Raw genomic sequence first — 10,668 nt, 5'->3', positions numbered from 1 at the left:
TGTGGAAGACCCTGGTAAATCTCTCAGGTAGCCGAGGTTGGGAGGATCGTAAAGTTTTAAGTTAACTTGGACAATTTAGCAAGACCTATTTAAAACAAAACTCTTATTCATTTATTTAAGAGAGACAAAGAGGCAGAGAGAAAGAGAGAGAAGGGGCACACCAGGGCCTCCAACCACTGAAAACGAACCCCAGACACGTGCGCCCCCTTGTGCATCTGGCTTAGGTGGGTCCTGGAGAGTCGAACCTGTATCCTTTGGTTTTGCAGGCAAACACCTTAACCGCTAAGCCATCTCTGCGTCCCTAAAACAAAATTCTTTTAAGCAGGCTGGGGAGGTGGCTCAGTGGTTAAAGACGCTTATTTGCAAAGTCTCTGCCCAGGTTCAGTTCCCCAGTACCCACGGAGAGCTGGATGTATTCTAGCTCTCTCTCTCTCTCTCTCTCTCTCTGCTTAGAAGTTAACTAAAATATTTTAAAATAATTTTGACGCCGCGTGGTGGCTGCATGCCTTTAATCCCAACACTCAGGAGGCACAGGTAGGAGGATCGCTGTGAGCTCAAGGTCACCCTGACACTACATGGTGAATTCCAGGTCAGCCTGGGCTAGAGTGAGACCCTATCTGGAAAAAACAAAATAATAATTTAGGGTCTTTTTTTTTTTTTGAGGTAGGGTGTTGCTTCTAATACAGGCTGGCCTGAAATTTACTATGTAGTCTCAGGCTGTCATGGAACTCACAGCGATCCTCCTACCTCTGCTGGGATTAAAGGTTTGCACCAGCACACCCGGCTAAAAATAATTTTTTTTTTATTATTCAATTGACACCTTTATAATTATACACAATAACCTATGGCAATTCCCCCCACACACACACACAAACATTACCCTTGCGACTCCATTCTCCATCATATCCCTTCCCCCACTCAATCAGTCTTTTCTTTTTTATGTCATCATCTTTTCCTCCTATTATGATGTTCTCGTATAGGTAGTGTCAGGCACTGTGAGGTCATGGATATTCAGGCCATTTTGTGTCTGACAGAGTGCATTGTAAGAAGTCCTACCCTTCTTTTGGCTCTTACATTCTTTCCGCCACCTCTTCTACAATGGACCCTGAGCCTTGGAAAGTGTTATAGAGATGTTTTGGTGCTGAACACTGCTTTGTCACTTCTTCTCAGCACTGGTGCCTTCTGAGTCATGCCAAGGTCCCCACCATCTGAAAAGAGAAGCTTCTGTAGCCAAAAGTGAGAGTAGCATTAATATATATATGAACATTACAAGAAGTGCTTACTGGGCAGTTTGGTGAGCATAATATATACATTTAGGCAAATACCAGCAGGTGGTACACCCCTAGGGCTCATGATTTGCCCATCATACGATTTCAGTATCAGGCATGTATTCCCTCCTATGGAGCAGGCCTCCAGTCCAATTAGAGAGCGGTTGCTTTACTTCATAACAGACATGCCACTACTGCACCCATTGGCTCATCTGAGTGGCCACTGTTGTTTATCTCCACTGATGACTTCTCTGTCTTCCATAGGGCAGCAGGGAATGTAGTTTTTGCAGCTTTCTGTCAGCTGACCTACACAGAGGAGGTTTTCAGCTCAGCTCCAGCAGGGTTTCTCAGTGACCTTGCAGCCCAAGCATGTGGAGTCTTCAGCAATAGGGTCTTACCATCTATTGCTGGTGTGAAACCAATAGCCTTGGCAATGGCCTGTAATATTTTGGGGGTTATCAGGAACCTCCCTGGCCAACAACTCACTGGAAAGTATTCCATCTCTGACACTGAAAATTTTCTAGTAACAATCTATGGCTTTTGGGTGCACCATTGTCCAAAAAAGTAGGTTTACATGACTTACACATACCTTCTTAGGTTTTGATTAACCCTTCTTCCACCTTTCTTTAGTCAATCTCTTCCCCTGACTTCACTTAGGCCTTTCCACCCCCAGTAATCTCTTCTGCTTACCACCAGCAAAAATAATTTTTAAGGGCTCAGTAATGGAGGCTTGCCTAGAAGGTGAAAGGCCCTTGGGCCCATTACCAGCACTGAAAAAAAATGAAATAAATGATATTTTTTAAAAATCAGCCTTAGCTGGGCATGGTGGCACACACCTTTAATCCCAGCACTTGGGAGGCAGAGATAGGTGGAGTGCCGTGAGTTTGAGGCCACCCTAAGATTACATAGTAAATTCCAAGTCAGCCTGGGCTAGTGTGAGACCCTACCTCGAAAAACCAGAAAAAAAAAATCAGTCTTTAGGCTGGAGAGATGACTTGGTGGTTAAAGCACTTGCCTGAAAAGCCAAAGGACCAAAGTTCGATTCTCTAGGACCCATGTTAGCCAGATGCACAAGGTGGCACATGTATCTGGAGTTCATTTGCAGTAGCTGGAGACCCTGGTGCGTCTGTTCTTTGTCTTTTTCTCTTTCTCTCTCTCTTTCTCTTGTTCTCAAATAAATAATTTTTTTTTAAGTCCTCTTGGGCTGGAGTGTTTGCTCAGTGGTTAAGGCGCTTGCCTGCAAAGCCAAACAACCTGATTTAATTCCCCAAGTACCCATGTAATGCCAGGCGTACAAAGTGGCACATGCATCCATCCCCCCCTTTGCTTGCAAATAAAAGTAAGTAAAATATTTTATTATTTTATTTATTTATTTATTTTTTTGAGGTAGGGTTTCACTGTATCTCAGGCTGACCTGGAATTCACTATGGAGTCTCAGGGTGGCCTCGAACTCATGGTGATCCTCCTACCTCTGCCTTTGGAGTACCGGGATTAAAGGCATGTACCACCATGCCCGGCAAGTAAAATATTTTAAAAGATGGGGGTGGTGGCACATGCTTTTAATCCCAGGCAGAGGTAGGAGGATTGTCATGAGTTCAAGGCCACCCTGAGATTACATAGTGAATTCTATGTCAGCCTGGGCTAGAGTGAGACCCTACCTTGGAAAAAAAAATATGACAACAAATCAGTCCTCCTATCAAATGAACATTAGGGACATTAGGAAAGGCTTTTGGAAGAGTGGGCATGTGAGGTGGGTTTTATAGAATGAATAAGAGTTTGCTAAACCAGGTTACATAAAACTTTATATACCAGGGATGGAAGGATGGCTTAGCAGTTAAGGTGTTTGCCTGCAAAGCCAAAGGACCCTGGTTCAATTCCCCAGGACCCACATAAGCCAGATGCACAAGGTGGCTCATGCATCTGGAGTTTGTTTGCAGTGTCTGGAGGCCCTGGCATGCCCATGTTCTCTCTCTCTCTCTCTCTCTCTCTGGCTCTCTCAAATAAATAAATCTTTAAAAAATAAAAATTAGCCGGGCGTGGTGGCACACGCCTTTAATCCCAGCACTCGGGAGGCAGAGGTAGGAGGATCGCCATGAGTTCGAGGCCACCCTGAGACTCCATAGTGAATTCCAGGTTAACCTGGGCTAGAGTGAGACCCTACCTCAAAAAACCAAAAAAATAAAAAAATTAAAATTAAAATTAAAAAAACTTTATATACCAGGCTAAAGATATGGTTGCTGATTCACTGGACAACTTCTGCCACCCCCTCTTGCCACCTGCAGTTCCCTGCCCTGCACTGGGTAATGCTGGGGAAGGTGCAAAACCTTTCAGAAGGAAGAGCTTTTTGCAAGGGAACATGTGGGGCAGAGAGGGTGCTTCAGGCTGTGGGACAGGAAAGGTAATGATGCAGAGTTGGGTGGCAGAACATGGAATGAATAAAATTTGTGGAGCCATATCCCGCTGGGCCTGGAGCAGCTTTGGGGACAGGGTGGGACACCAGACATCCTGAATGGTGGTTCCCATCATGGAGCTGCTACTGGCTAGAGACTCTTACTCCTGGCTTTAGTTGAATAGTCCCTGATCCAGCCCCTTTCTTCCAGAGCTCAGTAAAGGGTCCCCTGGCATTCTCCTAGTGCCTCCCCAAGGAGGAGGAGGGGCTGGAAAGGAAACTGGGTCACCATGGGACTGGCTGCCCTGTCAGACCTTGCCTGCCAGGACTTCAATTTAGTTATGGGTAGCTCTGCTATCCAGACCCAGTTTTGCTGGTGTCCTCAATCTCCCTGGAAGTGAGGAAGATCCACATCCTGGAGGACTCAAGTCTAGTTAAAAACTTGGCTGTCAGAGTCCCTGGCTGTGTGGCTCTAAACCAGCATCTTGACCTCTCTGAGCTCAGTTCCCAGTCTGTGAAAAGTGGATTGGTATTGAGACACAGTGTGGGTAACTTGCAGCTACTTTCTGTCTCTGGCCATGAAGACATGGCCTCCACTAAACTGCCCAAGGCTGATCTGTTTCATCAGTATAGTTAACACACAGTGACCTGGCCAAGGTGCCTCAGTAGGATATACATGCTCCTGGCACCCTCCCTGCCACTGCTGGTTTTGGCAAGGGGCCACCTGGCCCACTGGGATGAAGCCAGCTCCCTTCCCTCTTCTCGCCTCTTCAGCCCACTGGCGCCTAGGCATGAAAGAGCCTCCTGTTCCACTAGGGAATTAGCAGCTCTGAGTTTCCAACAAGGCAGCCAACATGCTCCATTCATCTGCTTGTGTGAGGGAGCCTCAGCACTTCCTCCTTCCCACCCTCTCTAGGCCAGGAGTGGGAGGGCTCCTGAGGGGCAGCCCGCCCCCCCCCCCACCCCCACCCCCTCCACCCCTGGCCAAGATAGCTTGCAGCCATGCTGACTTGAACTTTCTATATAGCTGGGGATGACCCTGAATTCCTTATCCTTCTGCTTCTTCCTGTGATGACAGGGTTTATGCAGGACTGAGGATGGAACCCAGGGTTTCCTGCATGCTACCCACTGAGCTATAGCACCAGGCCATGGTCTCACAATGTAGCTCATGATGGCTTCAAACTCACTATGTAGCGGAGCCTGGAGTCTCCTGTCTCAGCTTCTGGAGTGCTGAGATGACAGGTGTGTACAGCCACTCTAGGCATTGCTGTGACTCGTGTAACTAGGTGGTGTTCTGTGTGCTGTTAGTGTGACTGACTGTGAATCAGAGGGCGGTTATTGGCATTGTGTATGACTTCTCCATGTGTCACCTTAGCTATATCCCTAGGTACTTTCGAAGGTAGTTTGGATGACCCTCAGACCTAACTCTCCAGGACTGTCCATCCTCCTAAATAGTTTCTGGGCCACCAACCCTTCCCCCAACTTATCCCAGGATGCAGGGAACAGAGAAGGCCCTCCAGGCTGGGGGTGGGAAGTTTCTGGATCCCAGAGTGGGCCTATAAATAGCTCTTTGAGCCCCATAGATTCCCAGGCAAGGTTGCCTCATTCAAGCCCCCCGGGCAACAACCACCCGGGCCCTGGGCCAGCCCCTCTCAGTTCAGCTGTGGCGCAAGCCAGGGGATTCTGGGGCTGTAGGGGGAATAGCTCTGTTTTGTGACCACAGGCCTTGGTTTTGTAAGTTCAGATAGGCGATCACATCTCCCTGAGTCTCAATTTCACCAGCAAACTCCAAAATGAACCATTACAAGGTGGCAACCAAAGCTGGACATAATGGTGCAGGCCTGTAATTCCTCAGCACTGAGGAGTCAGGAGGCAAGAGGATCAGGAAGTCAAGGCTGCTTAGGGAGTTCCAGGGCAACCTGAGCTACATGAGACCCTGTCTCAGAAAACCAGACCAAAAAAGGAAAGAAGCTAGACAAGGTGGCATGTCCCTTTAATCCCAGAACTTGTGGCTGAGGTTAGAGTGAGACCCTTCCCCCCCACAAAAAAAAAGTAAAAGAAAAGAAACAAAAAATTCATTTCCATCTTCGTTCTCCTAGCAAACCATGTAGACTGTTATTTACAATTAACTTATTATCTATTTGCTAGTGAGCAAGAGAGAAAGCGAGAGGGAGAGGGAGAGAAAGAGAGGATGAGCATATCAGGACCTCTTGCCACAAAGGGATTCCAGATGCATGTGCCACTTTGTGCATAGGTTTTACATGGACACTGGGGAATCAAACCCAGGATGGCAGGCTTTGCAAACAGGTTCCTTTAAAAAATGGAGCCATCTCCCCAGCCCAGTTTACTACTGAGATGGTAAACTGGGGTACAGGAAGATGAGGAAGATGAGAATGGCTGACCTAGAGCCGCATCATTACTAATGGTAAGCACAGTGTTTCACGCACTCACACATTTGAAAGGAAGGTACTCTTCCACCTAGCCACTCCAGCCCCCCTCCCTCTCTTCTCTCCTCACCTCTACAGCCCCTACTCACTGGGATTCTAGGGTGGCTCTAGGGCAGAGCAGTTTTTATGTCTTTTTTTAAAAATATTTTAGCTGGGCGTGGTGGCGCACACCCAGAGATAAGAGGATAGCCAAAAGTTCGAGGCCACCCTGAGACTACATAGTGAATTCCAGATCAGCCTGGGCTACAGCAAGACCCTACCTCAAAAAAATTAAAATATATAAAACTAAAAAGAAAATTAAAAAATAAAAAAAAAACAGAGCCAAGCGTGGTAGTGCACACCTTTAATCCCAGCACTCGGGAGGCAGAGGTAGGAGGATCGCCATGAGTTCAAGGCCACCCTGAGACTCCATAGTGAATTTCAGGTCAGCCTGGGCTAGAATGAGACCCTACATCAAAAAGCCCAAAAAGGGCTGGAGAGATGGCTTAGCGGTTAAGTGCTTGCCTGTGAAGCCTAAGGACCCCGGTTCGAGGCTCCAGGTCCCACATTAGCCAGATGCACAAGGGGGCGCACGCGTCTGGAGTTCGTTTGCAGAGACTGGAAGCCCTGGCGCACCCATTCTCTCTCTCTCCCTCTATCTGTCTTTCTCTCTGCATCTGTCGCTCTCAAATAAATAAAAATTTAAAAAAAGCCCCAAAAAATTAAAAATTAAAAAAATATATATATATAATTTACTTATGAGCAAAGGTGAGGTAAAAAGGTGGCGGGGAGCCAGGTGTGGTGGCATACCTCTTTAATCCCAACACTCAGGAGACAGAGGTAGGAGGATTGCTGAGAGTTCAAGATCACTGAGACGACATAGTGAATTCCAGGCCAGTTTGGGCTAGAGTGAGACCCTACCTCAGAAAACCAAAATAATAATAATAATAATAATTTTAAAAATATTATTTTTTAAAAAAAGGAAATAAAAGAGAGAGAGATGAAAAAGGGAGAGGGAGGGAGGGGGAGAGACAGAATGGGAGTAACTGGACCTTCTATTGCTGCAAGCAAACTCCAGACTCATGTGCCACTTAATGAATCTGATTTTATGTGAATACTTGAGAATCAAATTCAGGCCACTAAGCTTCGAAAGCAGGTGACTTTAACTTCTAAACTATCTCTTTCCAGTCCCTTTTTTTTGGGGGGGGGTCCTTCTTTGTTTTTTGAGGTAGGGTCTCTAGCGCAGGCTGACCTGGAATTCACTATGCAGTCTCAGGATAGCCTTGAACTCATGGCGATCCTCCTACCTCTGCTTCCTGAGTGCTGGGATTAAAGGTGTGCACCACCATGCCTGGCTTTCATCTTTTCTTTATTTTTTTTTAAAGTATTTTATTTATTTATTTCTTTGAGAGAGAGAGGAAGAGGCAGAGAGAAAGAGATAATGGGTACACCAGGGCCTCCAGCCATTGCAAAGGAACTCCAGATGCATGTGCCCCCTTGTGCATCTGGTTTACATGGGTCCTGAGGAATCGAACTGGGGTTCTTAGGCTTTGCAGGCAAATGCCTTAACTGTTAAGCCATTTCCTCAGCCCCTGGCTCATCTTTAATTGTTTTTTGTTGTTGTTTCGAGGTAGGGCTCACTCTAGCCCAGGCTGACCTGGAATTCACTCTGTATTCTCAGGGTGGCCTGGAACTCACAGCAATTCTCCTACCTCTGCCTCCCTAGTGCTGGGATTAAAGGAGTGAGCTACCACGCCTGGCTTAATTTTTTCTTTTAATTGGGGTTGAGGAGATGGCTTAGTGGTTAAAGGGGACTTGCTTGCAAAACCTACCAGTCTGGGGCTCAATTCCCCAGTAAAGCCAGATACACTAAGTGGCAAATACATCTGGAGTTTGTTTTGCAGTGGGAAGAGGCCCTGATGTGCCCATATTCTTCCTATTGTCTCGCTCTCTCTGTCTTCTTTTTCTCTCTGCTCATAAGTAAGTGAGTAACTTTTTTTTTTTCCTCTGCATGCGAATTCCATACACATGCTCCATGTTGTGCCCCTGGCTTTGCATCAGTACTGGGGAATCCCAGATCTGTAGGCATGCACCTTCAACTGCTTGAGCCATCTGCTCAGCCCCTTTTAGCTTTTCTATTATTATGCAATCATCACCTCTGTCTAGTTCCAGAACATTCTATATCCCCAAAGGAGTCTCTGTCTTTTATGAGCTGTCACTCCTATTCCCTTCCCCCAGCCAACCACTTTGTGTCCTGTGTCTGTGACATTCCTGTTTTAAATGTTTCATGTCAGTAGGTTCTCATACCATGTGGCTTTTAGTGGCTGACTTCTGTCACTGGGCCTCATGTTTTCTAGGTTGTAGAGTATGTAATGTTTCATTCCTTTCATGGTTAAATATTCTTTTTTTCCCCTCCCTCCCTCCCTCCCTCCCTCCCTCCCTCCCTCCCTCTCTCTCTCTCTTTCTTTCTTTCTTTCTTTCTTTCTTTCTTTCTTTCTTTCTTTCTTTCTTTCTTTCTTTCTTTCTTTCCATGTAGGGTCTCACTCTAGCCCAGGCTGACCTGGAATTCCCTATGTAGTCTTAGTGTTGCAGTCAGGTTTGCATTGCTGGCAGAAATCACCCAAACAAGAGGTGCTTTTGGGAAAAAACGGGTTTATTTTGGCTTACAGACTTTAGGGGAAGCTCCACGATGGCAGGGGAAAATTATGGCATGGGTAGAGGGTGAACATTACCCCCTGACCCATATAAGGTGGACAATAGCAATAGGAGAGTGTGCCAAACACTGGCAAGGGGAAACTGGCTATAATACCCATAGCCCACCCCCAACAATATACCACCTCCAGGAGGCTTTAATTTCCAGTTGCCATCAGCTGGGGAGATTAGCATTCAGAATACCTAAGTTTATGGGGGACACCTGACTCCAACCACCACATTCAACCCTTGGTCCCCATAAACTGATAATGATACATGATGTAAAATGTAATTCATTCAACTTTAAAAGTCCCCATAGTTTTTTTTTTTAAATCAATTCTAATGATGTTCATACATCCCCATAGTCCAAGATCTTTTAACAGTCATAATACCCAAAAATCTCCCAAAAAACCATAATGGCACAGAATAAACATTCACACTGCAAAGTATGGCATTGGGCATAGCAAAGAAATGTTAAAAAAAAAATACAAGATTTAAACTGGGCAAACATCAAACTCTATAGCTCCAAGTCCAACAACTCAAGTCAATAAGTTTCCAAATTCAATAATTCTAACCAGCAACAAGTCTCTGGAATTCCCATCCCGCCCCTCTAGCTAGGCTACTCACAGTCCTGGAAAACTTCACTGGGGGCAGCAGCTTTCCTTAGCAGCCATCTTGTGGTCCTGGCATCTCCACTGGGTCTCCATTGCAACTCAGGGATCATCCTCACAGCCCTATTGGGTCTCCATGCAGGCATCCAGCAAACCTTCTTCACATTGCCCATGGCTGTCTCCAAAACACAAAACTGTGTTGCAAACTCAATGACCCTCTCTTTCTTGCCTTTCTTATACTCCACAATACCAGGTAGGGTGCTAATTTGTTAAGGGGGGTGGGGAAACAAAGCTGACTTTGAAGAATAGGACACTTCTTTGAGCATTCAGACCCCTTCAAAATATTGCATTCTTTCTGTTGTCACAATGCAGATCAACTGGCCCAATCTCAATGGTTGTAATCTCTCATATAATTGCAGCTGAACAAGCAGCAGTTTCAGCCTAAAGATTTCATTTCTGTGCCATATCCCTCTGCACACGCCAATTCATTTCTATGCACTGCAATCCTGCACAAATTCTCAGGACATGGGCATAACAACAAGCCTCTCACACAAACTTCTTCTAGCCTAGTACAAGCAAAGTTCTTTCTCACTCTCATAAGCCAAACCTCATGGTCCATAGTTCTTACTACATTCAGGTCTTTCAACTCTGACCAGAATAGTCCATCAAGCTGTACAAGCACTGCAAGGCGTCTCTTAGGCTGAGGTTTCAAATCCTTCCACATTCCTCATGAAAATCAGTTCCAAAAGACTAAAGCCACACAGTCAGGTGTCTGACAGCAAATGACACCACTCCTCAGTACCAACATTACTATTGCAGTCAGGTTTGCATTGCTGACAGAAATCACCCAATGAAGAGCAGCTTTTGGGGGTAAAAGGGTTTATTTTGGCTTACAGACTTGAGGAGAAGTCCCATGATGGCAGGGAAAAACGATGGCCTGAGCAGAGGGTAGACATCACCCCCTGGCCAACATAAAGTGGACAATAATAGCAACAGGAGAGTGTACCAAACACTGGCAAGGGGACACTGGCTATAATACCCATAGCCCGCCCCCAACAATACACTGCCCCTAGGAGGCTTTGATTTCCAATTGCCATCAGCTGAGGAGACTAGCATTCAGAATACTTAAGTTTATGGGGGACACCTGAATCAAACCACCACAGTCAGGGTGGCATTGAACTCTAAAGCTCTCAATGATCCTCCTACCTCTGCCTTCCAAGTGCTGGGATTAAAGGCATGCATCACCATGTCCAGCTTCTAAATAGTATTTCAATGTGTTAACT

Source organism: Jaculus jaculus, chromosome 1 (assembly GCF_020740685.1).
Source record: "Jaculus jaculus isolate mJacJac1 chromosome 1, mJacJac1.mat.Y.cur, whole genome shotgun sequence".
Lineage (NCBI taxonomy): Eukaryota > Metazoa > Chordata > Mammalia > Rodentia > Dipodidae > Jaculus > Jaculus jaculus.
Note: the sequence above shows the minus strand (reverse complement) of the source record.